Here is a 19,743-nt window from a genome sequence, read left to right as displayed (position 1 = left end):
TAAGTAAAGATCAATCCATTTGATAGATAAGATGAAAATACCACATAAAATGGGGTGTATTAAACATGAAAATAATGGGCGCAATTTTTATATTTACTAGCACTTTAAAGGATCAATATGTGATACTGAAAAATGTTTAATACATCTTTACAAAATGAAGAACAACGCTACTTGATCAAAATAATATTTATTATAGATAGAAATCGAGATTGAGAAATGTTAATTAGTGTTTATAAGCATTAAAAGTTTAAAATGTCCTAAGCCCTTATGCCCTTAAGCCCACAACTTGAACCTACATCCCTACAACAAAAAATACCTAAGGGTGTTCTGTAAGGAGAGATCATATAATAACAGCTTTTGAAGCTGCTTACCCGTATGGAAAAAAGAATTATATCCTACAATTTGGTACCAATTACTTTTTACTTGAAATTGATAGGGGCTGCGCGAACGCAAGCCCCCACTGCCACAAATTATGACGTAGGCTCTCCCTCTTGGGGAGACCTTAAAGCAACACCCCTCCCAAGTGCAATGGAGGTCACTGCTCTAGGCCATGAGTCTTCCTGATCACTCATTGACCCCGTCCAGGTAAGTATGTTTTAGTGTTGCCCTATCCTCTCTCCTTATACACCACCCCTTATGTTTTGTTTACTATATATTAGCAATGTGGGATTGAGGTTGCATTGGGAGCATAAAGATCTAGAACATTTTTATCTTTCAATGCTTCTAAACACTAATTATTAACATTTCCCAATCTCGATTTCCTTCAATAATAACATTGTTGTTAATTTTATAGTGATGTGTTAAATACTTTTAAATATCGAATATCCATCCTTTAAAATACCCATAAATATAAAAGTCTGTCCATTGTTGCCATGTATAATACACTTGAATTCCAAGTGATATTTTCATCTTAAGTAATTTAAAATTGAAATATTTTTAAATAAAATTCAATTTAAGATTATTAAGTGTGTAAATCATATTTATATTTATAAATCCATTGTACAACCTCTATTTTGAAGAATGAAAATCAAAAGCCTATCTAATCCTACTTAATTAATAATAAAAGTACTTATTTGGATAAATTGACTGAAAAAGATTTATTTCCAAGACAATAAATTTTATTCAAGTAGAGTCTACATAGTAAAAAAAATTATATTCATTAGATATCATTTAGCCATTTTCTCGATAGTTTAATTTATATATGGATGTGCTCAATCCAAACAAAAGAGTGGATGAGAAATGCATACATAGTGAAAATGGTAAGAACAACATAATAGGAAGACACCAAATTTCTACTTTAGCTTTTTTCCAGAATTACCTCCTTATGCTTATTCTATCAAAGCCTTGAGTTGGTATCACGATTCAACTCGAAATCAATTTAGTTTTGAAAGTACTAAAATACCCTTATTTTAAAGGGTAATTAATTTATTATAAGGATATTTTCATATTTTCATACTTTTATATAATATTCAAATAAAATAATTGAAAAACATTATTTAGGAATTGAACACAAGACCAACAAATTCATATAAAAAAGTCCTTGCTGCTCACTAATAATCGTTTGTTGATATATTCTTAGGAAAAATATTTGGTACACTTCTAATGGAGTTTTAGACTACACAAGTAAGATCGGGAGGTTGACAAGTGTCCTATAGGGATATAGCAAAATATTTAAAAATATTTAAAAAAGAGACACATGACAACTTTTATGGCTACTTGTAGAATATAAAAAGGACACTGCTAGTGTACAAAATACTAACCCATATTTTTATAGTAATGTTCTAATTATCAAATACTTTTAGTCATCCACATTGTGGGTGAGATAAAATCTAATAATATTAATGAGCATTGTAGCTATCATTATGAAAATTATTGGAACTCAACAGACAATCATTCTACTTTGGAATACAAGGTTAGGAATCTTATCGAGACTAAAATGTTATCTTTTTAGAAGAAATATCCAAATTCTCTAAACAATCAACCCAGAGGAGATTCTAGGGGGGTGGCATGGGCCCCGGCCCCCCTAAAATGAAGAATTGCCATTTAGGCCCTCTAAATTTTTTTAAAATTTTAAATTAGTAAAGGTAAATTTGTGCTTTACTCCCTTAAAATTATAAAAATTCGATTTAATCCTTTAAAAATTATAAAGATATAAACTATACAAAATTAAAATTTCATTTGCCTACCCTAAAAGATTGTTCTGGCTTCGCCCCTGAATCAACCTATAGAAGAGTCTGAAGCCATGAAAAGAGGAAAAAATGGCGTAACTCATATGAAAGTGAATTGAAGCCAAGCTTACTCCATCCATATGATCCCAACCATACTCTATCCATACGAACCAACTCAAAATGTGTATTCTTACATTTCATTCCTGTAACCTCCTTCATCTAGTTTATTATAATCTCTATAGTTGCGTTTAATACCTCATCAAGTTCTTTGATTAAATCAAGCTCACAACTTTCTTATCATTGGTGAAAGAGGTTTATTACCCCTGTAATACTTATTATTCTTTTTGTTGTTATGTTTCAATTCTCAATTTTTATTGCTCTTTTACTAATTTTAGTTTCTACTTTTTCTATTCTATTATGTTGTACATTTTCTTTTTATTATTTTTCTAGTAGATAGTAATTACCTGGTGTACAGTTAATTAGTTCAATTAAAAATTTTAAACTTATATATTTCATTAATTGAGTAGATCGAATTTTGTGAAATAATCAACAATTGAATTGTAAATGGTTGGATCAATTAGTTAATAAATTACCCTAACTAATTGTTGCAATGTATAATACGCTTGGATCAACAAGTTTCAACCTCTCATTATTGTGTCGAACACTTATCAAGAATTTTTTGTATGTATTTTTAAATACAAAAATCTCTTACAAATAAAATAAATGTTACAAATGCTAAATCCTTCAAATATTTTGAACACCTTAACTTCATAAACAAACTGTTTCATCTTAATTTTAGGGGAAAAAGAAGAGCAAACTAATTAACTATAAATTGTAGAGTTTTACCCCGAAGGGAACCCTTCCAGAAATTCTCAAAGGCCAGGGCAGAACCAAGGCCTAAGAGGGGGTTTGGAAATAGTTTTCAACCAGCAATAGACGCGCCTCGGTTAAAACCTCACTAGCTGCGTCATTGCCCCAAGCGCAAAGATGGCTTGACCAGACCCTTTTAGCTCAATTTTATAGCAGGTGCATGATTTGTCTGAGTTATTGTCCAGTACATGTGGGATATAATAGCCTAATTTTGTGTATTTTGTTGTAACCTTGTTTAGCTTCCAGTGTAGTTATTTTTTTTGTTTAACTTCACAATAAAATTAAATGAATAAATGTGTAATTAAAACTTTTTACCTATATTAATTAATAATACTATAAAAATACGATACATATGATTTTTTTTTTTTACTTGTCTTCTATTCAACTCAGCCACTTTTAATTTTTCAGATTAATTTGTAAAATGGTGGTTGAATTATTTTGAAGTTTCAATTTTTCTAAATAATTATAAGTTACAAAGTAAAATGCAAAAAGATGATTTGAGTAAAAATTAAATTTAGCCATGCTGTTGGCGTTGCGGAACAACACCATAAAGACACCATGACACATTCACAAGAATGCCATCATAAAGACACTCGTTGCCTTCAAGTCTTCCTCTGAGATTAGTCAAGCATTTATCCAACTCCAATACCTCCGAGTTTAGAACCCTAAGTTCACTCAATTGATGAAGATCCTCCATCAGCTTCACCAAGACAACAGCCTTAGTGTACAATTACCAAACTCCATCTCGATTACGTGGTATTTAATTGAAGAACATGGCACCATGTGTGTGAAGCCATGTATGTTATATACAAATATTAAGCATTGTTTCTATGCCTAGAACTTCGAACAGTAGATGCTTATAAGATTTTCAATTATCGTAAAACAGTGAAAAATTAAAATAAAAAAGCTTCTAAATTCAATTTAAATGATTAGAACGTAGAATTGAAAAGCCAATTAAATGATTGAACAGTAATTCTATGCGCCAACTACAAATTGAAACAACAAATTTTCAATGAACTTCGGAAATTAAATTAGATACCATCACTATTCGATGAATTATTTTCGTGAATACAAAATCACAAATAATTATGTGAATTTTTGCGTTTAAAGAGGAGTTTTTTAGGCAAATAATGGAAGGAATCTCTCTAAACCCTGTTAGCACTTCTTCGCATTCGGTTATAGATGATGGAGATAAGGCTCGGTCAGATGCCGATAGGACAACTAAGAAAGTTCATTTCAAGGAAGGAAATGGTGAGCAAGATACTGACATGGTGGTGGATTCTGGCTCGAGTCCAATGATATCATGGAAGGATAAACTTCTGGGGGTCAATCCTGGAGCGATCGATAATGAAAAGTTGGAATCTCCTAGTGCCGTCACTGATGTTGATTTGGAGTTTTTTGAAGCAGACATTCGGAGATCTATTGTTAATGGTATTCCTGCCATTGATTTTTCTGAGAGGATCCAAAAATCCTCTTCAAAGAGATGGAACTCACGGTAATGATTAACCTACTTGGGAGAAACATTTGATATGGGATCCTGAACAACCGAATTAGCAGTCTTTGGAATCCCATCAAGCCGTTCCATCTCATGGATACTGAGAATGGATATTATCTGGTTAAATTTCAATCTATTGATGATTATACTAAAGTTTTGTCCCAGGGTCCTTGGATGATTTATGGCCAGTACTTGACAGTCCAACCCTGGACAAAGGATTTTAATTCCTCTCAACCATACACAAGCATTGTATTGGCATGGATTGGGTTAGCAGGCCTTCCTGGTTTTTTATATAAGAGAAAAATTATTGAAGAAATGGAGGCACCATTGGGAAGGTAGTTCGGCTGGATTTCAATACTGATAACAGGACAAGAGGCAGGTTCGCTAGAATGGCAGTATATATTAATCTGAACAAACCTTTGATTGCTCAACTTCTTGTTAATGGCAGAATTCAGAGGGTTGAATATGAAGCTTTACCGACTATTTGTTTCACTTGTGGGAAGTATGGCCATACAAAGGAGATATGTGGCTTGATGAAACCGATTTTTGGCCCGGAGAAGGTTCAAACCGATGGCACGTCAACAGAGAAGGGGGAAGAAGGTGAATTGATGACGTACGGGCCATAGATGGTGGTCGAAAGGAAAAATCGGTGAAATTCCCGGGTCAAACAGGATACCAAAGAAAAAGGGAAATCGGGGTCCAGATTTGGTGCTTTGGCTAACATGGAAAGTATGGCTGGTTTAGAAAAAGAGCAGAATATAAGAGAGGAAGGGAAAGTGGCTGATTTCCAAGAGAATTTTAAAGCTGAGTGTAATAGGCCAATTTTGGCCTGGGCCGGAAAAAATAAAAACCAAAGCCAAAGGATGCAATCGGTCGAAAACAAGCCAAAAAGGGCCAAATTGAAAGACAGTCATTAAATTGTGGCCAAATCAAAAAGATGGAGAAAGCCAAGGGGTTATCAAATTTTGTTGACTTGGTAAAAGGCTAAAAATAGAAAGATATTATTTTTATTTTATTTTATTATTGAATTAGTTAGGCTATTTTTAGTAAACCACATGTATATAAATAGGGGTATTTTGTTCTTTGAAAGGGGAACGAATTACTTTTGGAGGACTTTTGGTATTCCTACTTCAATTTAGAATTGGATTATTCTCTCTTTTCCTATTTCTATTGGAATTGAATTATTTTCTTTTTTCTTTCAATTACGTGGGAATTTTGTCCATTTCATTTCAATTTCTTTGTTTTTCTAAATTCATCCGATTGCTTTTAGCCCTTCTGTTTTTATTTGTTTTGCAATTAAGTTTTCATTATTCTTAATTTTGGCCCTAAAATTTGTTTTGACTACATTTTGATCTTCCTTGAAGCTATGTGTTTTGGAGGGTGGGGATTATTTCCCTTTTGGTCCCTCCTTGTTATTCACACGTTCAAATTGATCCATTTTCTTTTATTTAATTTTGATTTGCCCCAGAATTTTGCTTTAAGGTTCGATTTAATCCTTTTTTATTTTCGCTATTTTATTATAAAATTAACTAATTTAATATATTATTCCTATTATTTTTATGTTTCTATTTATATTTATTTTGTTATTCTAATACTATTATTATTTATCTAATTTTATTTATCTATTTATATTTCTACTATTATTATGTTTCTATTTATTATATTTTATTTCTATTTATATACTAATATTATTTTAATTATTACTTTTTCTTATTTATTTATTTATTTTACATTTTTTGTTATTATCTATTTTAACTTTTTATATACCGCTCATTTCAATTTTATACATTACTTACTTTAATATTTTCATATATTATGTATTTCAAACTTTTTACATATTATATATTTTGAATTGTTTATATAATATTTTTAAAGAGTTTTATACATTATTTTATCTTGAATGGATACTAATTTTTTAAAATTATTTTATATACTTTAGATCGCTTTTATAACATCCATTTTAAATCCTTTTTTGTATTATTTGCTTAGAATTGTTTTATATTTTATTTTAGATTTTCTTCCTTTGTATTTATTTGTTATTTGTAATTTATTATTATAACATTTTGTTTATGAATTATTACTTTGCGTTGTACATTATTATTCCATCGCATTTTATTCGTTTAAAGGGTCGTGTTTTAATAGCATTTAAGTTGTCAAATCATTTTTGTAAGGCCCAATTTTTGTCCGGGCTTATACAAAAAATAAAAAAAAATCAAAATATAAAAAATAAAAAAATATAATAATAATAATAATAAAGCCCAAAGTCCAAATTTATGCTCTATTAAACAAGTCCAAATAAACCTAAATTAAACCTAACCCAAACAACTCAAACCCCAACTTAATCCCTGGCCCAACAAAACCCATTACACCCAATTAATAAACGGCCCAAAGGAGCCCAATAATGTGAAAACACCAGAAACTCTAAGGGTCTCTGGAATGTGCTAGGGCAACAACAGATTGATCCCACGAGTAGTTTCCACGCACGGCTTCCACGAGCGGCTTCTTCTGTACTGCCGTTTCTCCACACCTGCAAATGGAACACACAAGAAGGAGCAAATAGCAAAATACGCAGCAGATTACAGCAAAGCAATTCAAGTTTTCTTATTTATTTTATTTTCATTTTTCAGCTATAAAAAGGGATTGAATGTACTATGTATTTTGGGGGGAGGACGCATATTACGCACTCATACTACATACTGATACTCAATAAAAATTCAAAGGATTTTTTGGAGAAGGTGATCGCCGTTTCTTAAATCTCTTTAATATTTTGTTGATCATTTTTTATTTCTTTTGTTTTTATCATTTACATTTTAAAAAACAAATGTGAAAAGAAAAAGGGGGGAATACGAAGAAGGCAGTCAGAATTTTTAGAAGGTGATTTCTATTTAAATTTCTTTAAATTTTTGCACTTTTTGGCGATTGATCTTTTTCAATCATTCGTCATTGCGTTTAAGAACAAAAGGAAAAGAGAGAGGGGAGTTTACCTTCGAAAACGAGCCATCGGAGTCCTTATCTCCTTCATAGAAATCGAAGCCTGAGATGGGGATTTTAGAGTGTTAATCGGCTGAATAGTGAAAGTGGGAATTTCCTTCGTTTTTGAAGTGGCTAGGGTTTGATATTTGAGAATCGGTTAAAGAAGGGAAAAATTAGGGATTTGCTTTGATTGTTTAAAGAAAATGGCAGATTGTCATCCAATTTCTTTTAGTTTTAATGTTAAAAAATGGCGTCATTTGGTAAAACAAGAAAGCCCGCGCGTTGACCCAATTTGTAAGCTGGATATGCGCATTTTCACTTTAAATGGAAAATTTGCGCGACCAGTCCCTCCCATTTGCGCCACCCTTAATTTAATCTTATCCTATTTCTTTCATTTCTGCCTTGAAGTTTGAGCGCTATTCCAATTCAGTCCGCGCCTGAGTGTTTTTTTTTGGAGTTGGGAACATTTGCACTTTTAGCCCTCATGCATTCACGCGCATTGTATTTTAGTCTTTATGATAGTTTCATTGATTTATTTTATTTATTAATTATCTCTGTCAGTTTAATTTTATTTCAATTAAGTTTTTTTTTCCATTTCAATTTGTATAATTCATTATTTCTTTTATAACATTCATTTAGTGTTTATCTCTTAATTTTTTTACACATTTTAAATTACTTTCATAAATTACTTTGTTTTTATTATATAAGTATTATTTTAAAATCACCTTTTATATATCATATTGTTTTAAAATTTTGTACAATATTTAATTTAAATTACCTATATATATAATTTATATTAAAATAGTTTTATTTTATAAACATTATTAATTCTATGTTATTTTATATATATAATTTCTTTTAAATCGCTTATTTGCATCTCCTTTTAAATTTATTATGTATGTAATTTATTCTTGAAAAAAACATATTTTATTATTTCTTTGTTATTTAGGATTCTTTCATGTATATATAGTTTTATTATATATTGGCTTGTTATTCTTTTATGTATATTGTTTATTCCTTATTTTTATTATATCTTCATTATATATATTGTTTACATCGATTTTTTATTATTGTATGTATATTATCACCTTCAAATAGATATGTATTGTTTTAAAATATTTTTGTATGATATTTGCTCAATTTCTTCTTTCACAATATTTTTATTTTAATATCCATTTACATATTTTTAAGTTTTATTTTTATATATGTAAACCATTTCAAACCCTAGCATGCATTGTTTATTTGTAAGTTTTTCATATAGTTTTTAAATTGTTGTGTATTATATTGGCTCTCAAAGTGTCCATATTGCTCTGTATATTATGTGTTGCGTTTTATTTTTCATATTATTTTATATATTATGTTTGTATATTGTCAATCAGTCTTTTGTACTATTACTTCAATTTACGTTCATCTATGTTGAAACTTGTTATATTTTATTCTAATTTATTAACGTTGGATGTGAGCACATTGTTATTGTATGTTCAGTAAATTTGTTTTTCTTTTCATGACTATAATATTTTAACTCATTAGAAGGATATATTACTTGTGTATATTGTCCAATGTTCGTAATTTTTCCTTTTGTTTATTTTCACTTTTTGTTTTAAAGTTAATTATTCCCTTTTATTTCAAGTAAAATTAAGGCGTTTTGAGATAGTTTACAATGGTTTATTTTAAAAAAATATTCAAATAAGGCAATGTTCAATATTTGGAAATTCGAAGAATCGTACCCTACCGTGCTGGGTTTCGATTTTTCGTTGGACTAAATATCTGGATATCCCTTTATAATTTTTAACCTTTTGGGAGTCAAAAAATCAATTGTGTTTTAAAAAGTATGAAGAATCGTGTCCAATCATGCTGGATGTGATGCTGCATACCTTTGAAACGAGAGAGTTTTGATGACCAGCTTACACCACTCAAACATTTTAATAAGAACCATATTTCAAGATTTCTTTTCTAAAATTTTAAACATAAGGACAACATGTGATCAATCTGGTACTAGTTTTTGGGCGTAGTGAGGGTGCTAACCCTTCCTCCTACGTAATCGGCTCCTGAACCCATTTTATTTTATTTTTTACATAGATTAAAAATGTTTTAAGCTAAATGTCTTATCAGGTGATCCAATCTCACCTAAACAAAAAGATTGGTGGCGACTCCACATGTTGTTTAAAAGTCGATTTCTTTTTTTTCCCTTGAAATGAAAAACGGTTTCGACAATTTTATTCAAAAGTTTTCAAAATAAGGCAATACTCGGTATTTGGCATGTTCGAGAAAATTGTGCCCTAACTTACTAGGTTCCAATTTTCCTCGTTTAATCTAAGTAACCGGGTACCCTTTTTCAATCAAAACGTATAAGTTTCAAATAAAATCTTATTCTTAGGAATTTGAGGTGTTGTGTCTTAACTTACTGGATATGACATTTTGTATCCCGAGATAAGGATTTCTAAAAAATAAGAAAATATTTCATGTTTGGAAATTCGAGAAATCGTGCCCAATCGTGCTGGGTTTCGATTTTTCGTTCAACCGAATAACTGAATATCTTTTTGAAATTTCGTCCATGTTCTCTTAAATTAAAACGAGGCAATATTTTGTGTTTGGAAATTTGAGAAATCGTGCCCAATCGTGCTGGGTTTCGACTTATCGTTTGACTAGATAGCCAAATATCCTTTTGAAATTTCAAATGCATGAGTTTTGGAAATTATAAGATGATCTTGTATCGAGGGTTTGAAATGTTGTGTCCTATCGTGCTGGATATGATATTTTATTCCTTCTAAGTGAGAGAATCTCAATATCCAATTCAAGTTATCCAAACATTTTAAAGGAATTGTATTTTAAAATCTTTTTCAAATTTTCAACATTAGGACGTTAATTGATCAATACGATACCAATTTTGGGCGTTGCGAGGGTGCTAATCCTTCCTCGCGCGTAACTGACTCCCGAATCCATTTTTTAGTTTTTCGTAGACCAAAAATGTTGTTTTAATAAACCGAAATGCTTTATTAAAATGATTGATCACAAGGTGACCCGATCACACCTAAACAAAAGGGATTAGTGGCGACTCCATTTTCGTTTTAAAGTCGACCTCCGTTTTTCAAAATAAAAATGGTTTCGACGCTGGGGACTTGAAAGGAAAGCAGAAGCAAATAACTCAGGATAGTCCCAATCTCAATAGGTATAATAGATTGGAGGAAGATTTGATGGATGCTGGGCTTTCTATTTTAAAATCGGTGGATCCAATTTTTAATGGGATAGTGGGACGAAAGTCTGCTGATGAGGATTCGGGCCTTGGAGTAGCTAGGTTATCTGCTAGTAAGCAGATTTTTGACCCATTAATAATTAATCAATTACAAGTCACCAAGCAGGCGGGCCCTAATGCCATGGATTCGAACACTATGTCTACAGAACCAGGGAGCATTTTAACGCCTATTTCCATTCTTGAGTCTAGTCCTTCGGTTTGCATTAGTTCCAGTAAAATACAATTTTCTAATCCTATCTCAATTCCTGTTAATTCCACGCATATTAATCCTATTTTTGTTGCCAAACCCGCCCAGACGTTATGACCAGATCCGACATGCCACATCGAAGCGTTCAAAACATTTTATATTGTTGATCTAGAAAAACTTACTTAGTGTTTTAAAAGATAATTTCATTATAGGTTAAAGTGAATGGAAGTCATGCACCGGTAGGAAACCGGAAAAGAGGTGGTGAGTCCATCTGATTGCTTAAGTACCAAGCTCCTTCGGATCCAATCCTAGACATGCATACCGCCATTGCCACACCTTAACGTCATGGATATTTCTAGAAACCGATTTGATTAAGTCATTTTAGGAAAAGTGATTAATTTTGGAAAATACTTTCATTGTGGAAGCTTTGCTTGTTGTCGTGTTATTTTGAAATCAATTGTTGTTTTTGAAACGCGCCTAAAACTATCCAATTTCAACAGTTAAAATAAGTAATACCAATCTTAGTAATACATATTAAAACCATCAAAAATAATTAAGCGGCCTTATTACATTTAAAACCCAAAACTTCAAACGTAAATAAAAGGATGTCCATTTCACGGAAGAAAATCAAACTTTGAGCGGGTGGCCACTCCAATTCCCTCACGACTCCAAGCCCACTATGGTTGGGGATTTCTGCGTAGATGAAAATAAAAGGGTGAGTTTGGGGAAACTCGGTGTGTAAGGAAAACCCATTCAAAGCCCAAGTCGGCTCAAGCCTATTGGGCCTAAGCCCATTCAGTAATGATGGTCTTGGACGAGCCCTTTTGAGACATAAGAATTGGGCCTTAGCCACTTATTCAAATAATAATATGGCCCATAGGCCCATTTCAAAATACATGCAACATCAATAACATATGCAAGCCCATTTGGGAGACTACTCAACCCACCAACCACTACACTCCACCCGTACCAGCCCTACACTCCATGTGGGAATAGCTCAACCCACCCAATTTAACACTCCACGATTCTTGACCTTGCTTTGCTCGATTAACGATAAATTGAGGCAAAGCCTCCGAGACGTGGACAAGCCACTTTCAGTACTTCCTCCGTCAATATCCCAATCTCATGCATCGATAATAACAATATGGCATGCGATAAATAACAAATAGTCAAACATGCATTTAGGTCAATTTAACCCTAGGGGTATTTGGTAATTTATCTACTAGGGATAAAGCGTAAATTTTCCACTTTTAAAGGTATTTCAGTAAGTTATCTATTTTAGGGTTTTTCATGCATATTCCTACTTTTCACGTACTAATGAATCACGCATCGAGGGTTCTTACCGAATTGGGCCGTTGGCCCATCATTCCAACTTTGGCCCATTAAGCCCAAAAATATCGAGGGCACGTAAATCATGCACTTTGCGGTCCAAATTTTGCAACTTACCAAAAACATTAATCGATTTACCTCACGAGCATTCGTGACACTCGAAAATCTACAAAATACCGACTTTGGCATTTCGGCTTTTCGACTTTTGCCGATCCAGACTAAGAAAGAGGGTGTTAGTTACACACCTGTTTGCGATGATATGCTGACGAGATCCACACACGAACTGCCTACAATTTGGTTACTAACACGTTAATCTAACTATTCAAATATGAACTACGTATTCAGCCCTTACAATATTCGGCCAACCACACCTACAGATCATAGTAAGCTTATAAGAAAACAATAAGCAACTCATTAACAAATTTTTGTCAATGTTTACCACATAATCATAATTTCACTGCAAGCTGTCTTCCTGAGCAATAGTCACTAAATTATTTATAACTGGAGCTACGAAACTTCAAATCAAGTTTTGTTAATTTTCCCTGAAAATAGACTCATATATCTTCTATCCATAAAATTTTTAGAATTTTTTGTATGGCCAATCAATACCAGATTTTTCTTAAAGTTTCCCATGTTTCACTATTTGACTAATCTGACCACTCTTCATTACGAATCAAATTTCTCATTGTACAGAATTCAAAATATGTTCTTGTTTATTCCATTTGAAACTAGACTCATTAATATTTAATTACATAATTTATTCAGCTTCTAATTCATCTCCCACAATTTATGGTGATTTTCCAAAGTCACGTTACTGCTGCTGTCCCAAGCAGATTTATTACCAAATTCACTCTTTCACACATAACTTGCATGCATGTTATTTAAACATGTATATCACCAATCAATCATCACAGATCTATGATTTTACTTAAGTATAGTCTCCATTTCATCATTTTAAAGCACAACATGTTAGCCGATTTTTCCCTTTAGCATCTAAGGGACATGCATGCTCATTTGTTTGGCTCAACTTCACCTATCTTCCATTTTTCATCAAAAGAACATGAAACAACAACCATTTCCTTCATTTTAATTCATGACTAAATGCTCACAACACAACTAAAAACCAAAATATGCTTCAAGAGTTAAGGTAGAATCAAGAAGAACTCATGAACCTCAAAATAAAAGCAAACTACCATGAACTTACCTTCAATTTTCTTCCCCAAGTGACCAAACATTCAAGAGCTTTCTCCTCTCCTTTCTCTTCTCTAACTTTCGGCTATGATGAACAAAGATGGACAAAACTTTGTTCTTTTCACCCCTTTTTCTTTTAATAAAATTTCATATTTCATCCATTTAATTCTTTAATACAAAAGACATGAAATTCCCATCATGGAACATTTACCTAAACCATTATCATGGAACATTTACCTAACCCATTATCATAGAATATTTACCTAATCCATTATCATGGAACATTTACCTAACCCATTATCAATTTGTATCAATTTGTACCATAAATTATGGATATCAAGTGCTCATATTGTCTACAACAACATGATGGCTGGCCACTTCATGTAAAATGGGAGGTTTGTCATGCAAATCCTCCTATTTTGCACTCCTATTTATTTGGCCACTTCAATTTAGCCTATAGCATTTTCAAACATTTTCACATAGGTTCTATTTCATAATTTCACCCCTTTTTCTTATGGAACAAAAATTAACTAAAATTACCGGGTTCTATCTTAAGCTTGGGCCTTCTAAAGGCCCACTAACATAATTAAACCTATGCCAACATTCACAGAATTCTCGAAAATTGGGGCGTTACAACTCTACCCTCCTTAAAGAAATTTCATCCTCGAAATTTACCTGATCCAACTAGTTGAGGGTATTGTTGACGCATAGTCTCTTCTAATTCCCAAGTAGTTTCTTCCCTTCCATGATTACGCCAAAGTACTTCCACTAACGGATGATTTCCTTCTGAGAACCTGAACATCTCGAGCCAATATTTGCACAGGCTCCTCCTCAAAGGTCAAATCAGTCTGAACTTCAATTTCTGCAACTGGCAGGACATGAGCAGGGTCAGCACGATAACACCTTAACATGGAGACATGAAAAACATTGTGAATCCTGTCTAACTTTGGAGGCAATTCCAACTGATAAGCCACTGGGCCTACTCGCTTCAAAACCCGATAAGGCCCAATGAACCGCGGACTCAACTTGCCCTTCTTACCGAACCTTAATATCTTCTTCCAAGGAGAAACCTTTAAGAAGACCATATCACCTACTGAGTACTCAATCTCCTTACGCTTCAAATCTGCATACGACTTTTGCCTATCAGATGCTTATTTTAACCGATCCCTAATTATTCTGACCTTATCCTCAGTATCAGCTACCAACTCTGGTCCAAGAATTTGTCGCTCTCCTAGTTCAATCCAACAACTAGGTGTACGACACCTTCGTCCATACAGTGCTTCATACGGTGCCATTTGAATACTTGCCTGGTAACTGTTATTGTACGTAAATTCTGCCAACGGCAAGTAATCCTCCCAACTACTTCGAAAATCAATCACGCATCCCTTCAACATGTCCTCCAGAATCTGAATAACCCTTCCCGATTGACCATCAATCTGGGGATGGAAAGCCATACTAAAATTCAATCGCGTCCCTAATGCCTCATGCAACTTTTGCCAAAATCGAGATGTAAATCTGGGATCCCGATCAGAGACAATCGAAACTGGGACTCCATGAATTCATACAATCTCCGCCACATACAGCTTGGCTAACTTTTGAAGTAAAAAGTCAGTACGTACAGGTATGAAATGGGCTAATTTGGTCAACCTATCCACAATCACCCACACCGAGTCTTTCTTTGATGGTGTCAAGGGCAGCCTACTCACAAAGTCCATGGTTACCCTCTCCCACTTCCAAAGTGGTATCTTCACTAACTGTAACAGTCCAGAGGGTAATTGATGCCCAACTTTCACTTGCTGGCATGTCAGACATTTCCCTACAAACTCGTTACTTCTCGTTTAAGTCCAGGCCACCAGTACAATTCTCGTAAGTCGTCATACAACTTGTTCCCTCCAGGGTGCATGGCACAAAGTCCTCCATGAGCTTCCTTCAATATTGTCTACCTCAAATCAGAGTCCTTCGGAACAAAAATTCTTCCTCAGAAACACAGAACTCCTTCGCCATTTAACCCAAACTCAGAAGTTTCCCCTTCCTTAACTTGTTGGAAACGAGCGACCAAAGACTCATCGTTCAACTGTTTTTCCTTAATCTGATCCACCCAGGTTGGCCTCACTTGCAACTCAGCCAACAGACTTCCATCATCATACAGACTCAGACGAGCAGACATTGCTCTCAGATCAGATACAGCTCTACAACTTAGAGCATCGGCTACCACATTAGCCTTGCCTAGTGATACTCGATCGAATAGTCATAATCCTTAAGCAACTCAATCCATCTCCTGTGCCTAAGGTTCAGCTCCTTCTGAGTCAACAAATACTTAAGACCCTTGTGGTCTATGTATGTAATACACCTCTCCCCGTACAAGTAATGTCTCCAAATGTTAAGTGCAAATATCACTGCCGCCAACTCCAAATCATGAGTAAGATAGTTCCCTTCGTGAGGTTTAAGTTGTCGTGATGCATATGCAACCACCTTACCCTCCTGCATTAACACGCAGCCCAAACCCACGTGTGATGCATCACTGTACACACTAAAATCCTTCCCAGACTCCGGCTGAATTAACACAGGTGCTTCAGTCAGAACTTTCTTCAACTTCTCAAAAGCTCCCTGCTGCTTCTCAGTCCATACAAACGGTTCTCCTTTCCTTATGAGTTTTGTCAGGGGTGCTGCCATAACAGAAAAACCTTTCACAAACCTTCTGTAGTATCCTGCCAACCCTAGGAAACTTCGAATTTTCGACACCGTCCTAGGTGGCTTCCACTCCAAAATTGCTTCAATCTTTCGAGGGTCCACCTTAATCCCCTCAGCAGAGACCACATGCCCTAAGAAGGTTACCTCCCTCAACCAAAATTTTCACTTGCTGAACTTCGCAAAGACTTCCTTCTCCCTTAACACTCGCAGTACTATACGGAGATGCTCATCATGTTTCGCTTCAATTTCAGAATATACCAGGATATCATAAATGAAGACGACTACGAATCGATCCAAGAATGGTTGGAACACCCGATTCATCAGATCCATAAATGCTGCAGGAGCGTTCGTCAGTCCAAATGGCATAACCAAAAACTCGTAATGACCATACCGAGTCCTGAATACCGTCTTATGGATATCCGCCTCCTTGACCCTTAACTGATGATATCCAGATCGAAGGTCGATCTTGGAAAATACAGAAGCCCCTCTAAGCTAGTCAAACAGATCGTCAATCCTTGGCAATGGATACTTATTTTTAATCGTCAGTTTGTTCAACTGGCGATAATCAATGCACATTCGCATCGTACCATCCTTCTTTTTCACGAATAGCACCAGTGCTCCCCATGGAGACACGCTTGGCCTAATGAAGCCCCTATCCAACAACTCTTGAATTTGAGCCTTTAACTCCACTAACTCCTTCGGTGCCATCCTATACAGTGCAATGGACACAGGCGCCGTTCAGGCAACAAATCTATTCCAAACTCAACTTCTCGGTTCGGAGGCAATCTTGAAACCTCCTCCAGAAAAACATCTTGGAACTCCTTTACGGTCCTAACCTTATCCACTGTCAGTCCCTCCTCTTCCGACTGACTTACAAATGCCAAATAGGCCTCACAACCTTTTCGAATCCACTTCTCGGCTCTTAATGCCGACACCACATTGGACAAATAATCCCTTCGCTCACCTATCACCATAACCTCCTCATCCTTTGTGGTCCTTAACACCATTCATTTAGCAGCACAATCCAGGGTCGCTTTATGCTTAATAAGCCAGTCCATTCCCAAAATGAGATCAAACTCTCGGAACGGTAACTCCATCAGATCTCCAGGGAAAATCCTACCTTGAGTTTCTAAGGGTGCATCCCTATATAGCTTGTCTACCCTAACCGAGTGACCCAAAGGACTTAGTACAGATACCCCACTCACAATCTCCTCAGAGCAGTCCAAGTTGTCCATAATCCGTTCTGTGGCCTCCAATCAATATTCTGCCATATTCGAGGCGATACCAGACACACCCCTAAAGATCTCCGCTCTGTTGGCCCGGAGTCGTTCAGAAATCGATCCTCGAATTCTGTTGCCCGAACTTGTCCCGGCAACCCTTTCCAGAATAAGAAGCATTGCATGCGACAGAGCGTCATCCCCGGCACCACGATCATGAGACTCCACTTCCGTTGTCGATGGTACCGGTGCATCCACCGACGGCATATGTCTCGAAGACGAAGATCTCGCTCGAGCACTTCCTCGGCTCTGTCCACGGCCTCTTGTACTCATATCGTATTATCTTGATTACGAATTTTTATGCATCAATTAATATTCCAGTGTTTATTACATATGTTTTATGAATCAGACAGTAGTTCAGAGTTTGTTTTCGCAGAATCGAAGTCTAGCTACAGTTTGAGTCTCTTATCAGATTTTCCTATGGTTTCAGTATCATCCTATCTAGAGTATCCTAATAAGGTTTCAGTACAGACAGATAATTCAGGAAAATATTCAGAAAAATTCAGAATACATACAGACTTGAGCTGGAGATTTAGAATGCCACCTTCTAAAGATCTAAATTTTGAAAATCGAGTTTTTCGCATTCTTTATAAAATTTTCGCTTTTGAAAATCTTTGTTTTTGTAAACTCATTCCACAGCCGAGTTGTTGCAACCTAGGCTCTGATACCACTAAATGTAACACCCCAAACCCGGCCCAGACGTTATGACCGGATCCGACATGCCACATCGAAGTGTTCAAAACATTTTATATTGTTGATCTAGAAAAACTTACTTAGTGTTTTAAAAGATAATTTCATTATAGGTTAAAGTGAATGGAAGCTGTGCACCAAGTAGGAAACCGGAAAAGAGGTGGTGAGTCCATCGGACTGCTTAAGTACCAAGCTCCCTTCGGATCCAATCCTAGACATGCATACCGCCATTGCCACACCTTAACGTCATGGATATTTCTAGGAAACCGATTTGATTAAGTCATTTTTAGGAAAAGTGATTAGTTTTGGAAAATACTTTCATTGTGGAAGCTTTGCTTGTTGTCGTGTTATTTTGAAATCAATTGTTGTTTTTGAAAACGTGCCCTAAAGCTATCCAATTTCAACAGTTAAAATAAGTAATACCTATCTTAGTAATACATATTAAAACCATAAAAAATAATTAAGCGGCCTTATTACATTTAAAACCCAAAACTTCAAACGTAAATAAAAGGATGTCCAGTTCACGGAAGAAAATCAAGCTTTGAATGGGTGGCCACTCGAATTCCCTCACGACTCCAAGCCCACTATGGTTGGGGATTTCTGCGTAGATGAAAATAAAAGGGTGAGTTTGGGGAAACTCAGTGTGTAAGGAAAACCCATTCAAAGCCCAAGTCACTCAAGCCTATTGGGCCTAAGCCCATTCAGTATGATGGTCTTGGACCAAAGCCCTTTTCAGATTATAATAAACCGGGTCTTAGCCCTTATTCAGATAATAATATGGCCCATAGGCCCATTTCAAAATACATGCAACATCAATAACATATGCAAGCCCATTTGGGAGACTACTCAACCCACCAACCACTACACTCCACCCGTACCAACCCTACACTCCATGTGGGAATAGCTCAACCCACCCATTAACATTCCACGATTCTTGACCTTTTTTGCTCAATTAACAGTAAATTGAGGCAAAGCCTCCAATACGTGGACAAGCCACTTTCAGTACTTCCTCCGTTAATATCCCAATCCCATGCATTAGATAATAACAATATGGCATGCAGTAAATAACAACAGTCAAACATGCATTTAGGCCAATTTAACCCTAGGGGTATTTCGGTAATTTATCTACTAGGGGAAAAACTGTAAATTTTCCACTTTTAAAGGTATTTCAGTAATTTATCTATTTTAGAGTTTTTCATGCATATTCCTACTTCTCACGTACTAACAGAATCACGTACCGAGAGTTCTTACCGAATTGGGCCCGTTGGCCCATCATTCCAATTTTGGCCCATTCAGCCCAAAAATATCGAGTGCATAGAAATCATGCACTTTGCAGTCCAAATTTTGCAGCTTACCAAAAACATTAATCGATTTACCTCACGAGCATTCGCACACTCGCAAATCTACAAAATACCGATTTTTAGCATTTCGGCTTTTCGACTTTTGCCGATCCAAACTAAGAAAGAGGGTGTTAGTTACACACCTGTTTGCGACGATATGCTGACGAGATCCACACACGAACTGCCTACAATTTGATTACTAACACGTTAATCTAACTATTCAAATACAAACTACGTATTAACCCCTTACAATATTCGGCCAACCACACCTACAGATCA

The 19,743-nt window shown here is 35.0% G+C and overlaps 1 long non-coding RNA gene and 2 other non-coding genes across 3 annotated transcripts; all 3 read right to left on the bottom strand.

Moving 5' to 3' along the window:
* Positions 1-432: 432 nt before the first annotated feature.
* Positions 433-593, bottom strand: LOC128282660 (U1 spliceosomal RNA). The gene has a single exon (XR_008273014.1). It is a non-coding gene; the product is annotated as a U1 spliceosomal RNA (small nuclear RNA).
* Positions 594-3,006: 2,413 nt separating this feature from the next.
* On the bottom strand, positions 3,007-3,157 carry LOC128283073 (U4 spliceosomal RNA). Its single transcript, XR_008273415.1, has one exon. It is a non-coding gene; the product is annotated as a U4 spliceosomal RNA (small nuclear RNA).
* Positions 3,158-6,785: 3,628 nt separating this feature from the next.
* On the bottom strand, positions 6,786-7,779 carry LOC108488423 (uncharacterized). The gene is made up of 2 exons (XR_001871754.2): positions 7,518-7,779; positions 6,786-7,060 (listed from the first exon to the last, which is right to left on the bottom strand). It is a non-coding gene; the product is annotated as an uncharacterized LOC108488423 (long non-coding RNA).
* Positions 7,780-19,743: the final 11,964 nt, after the last annotated feature.

Source organism: Gossypium arboreum, chromosome 10 (genome assembly GCF_025698485.1).
Source record: "Gossypium arboreum isolate Shixiya-1 chromosome 10, ASM2569848v2, whole genome shotgun sequence".
NCBI lineage: Eukaryota > Viridiplantae > Streptophyta > Magnoliopsida > Malvales > Malvaceae > Gossypium > Gossypium arboreum.
Note: the sequence above shows the minus strand (reverse complement) of the source record. Positions and strands in the feature narration are given on the sequence as shown.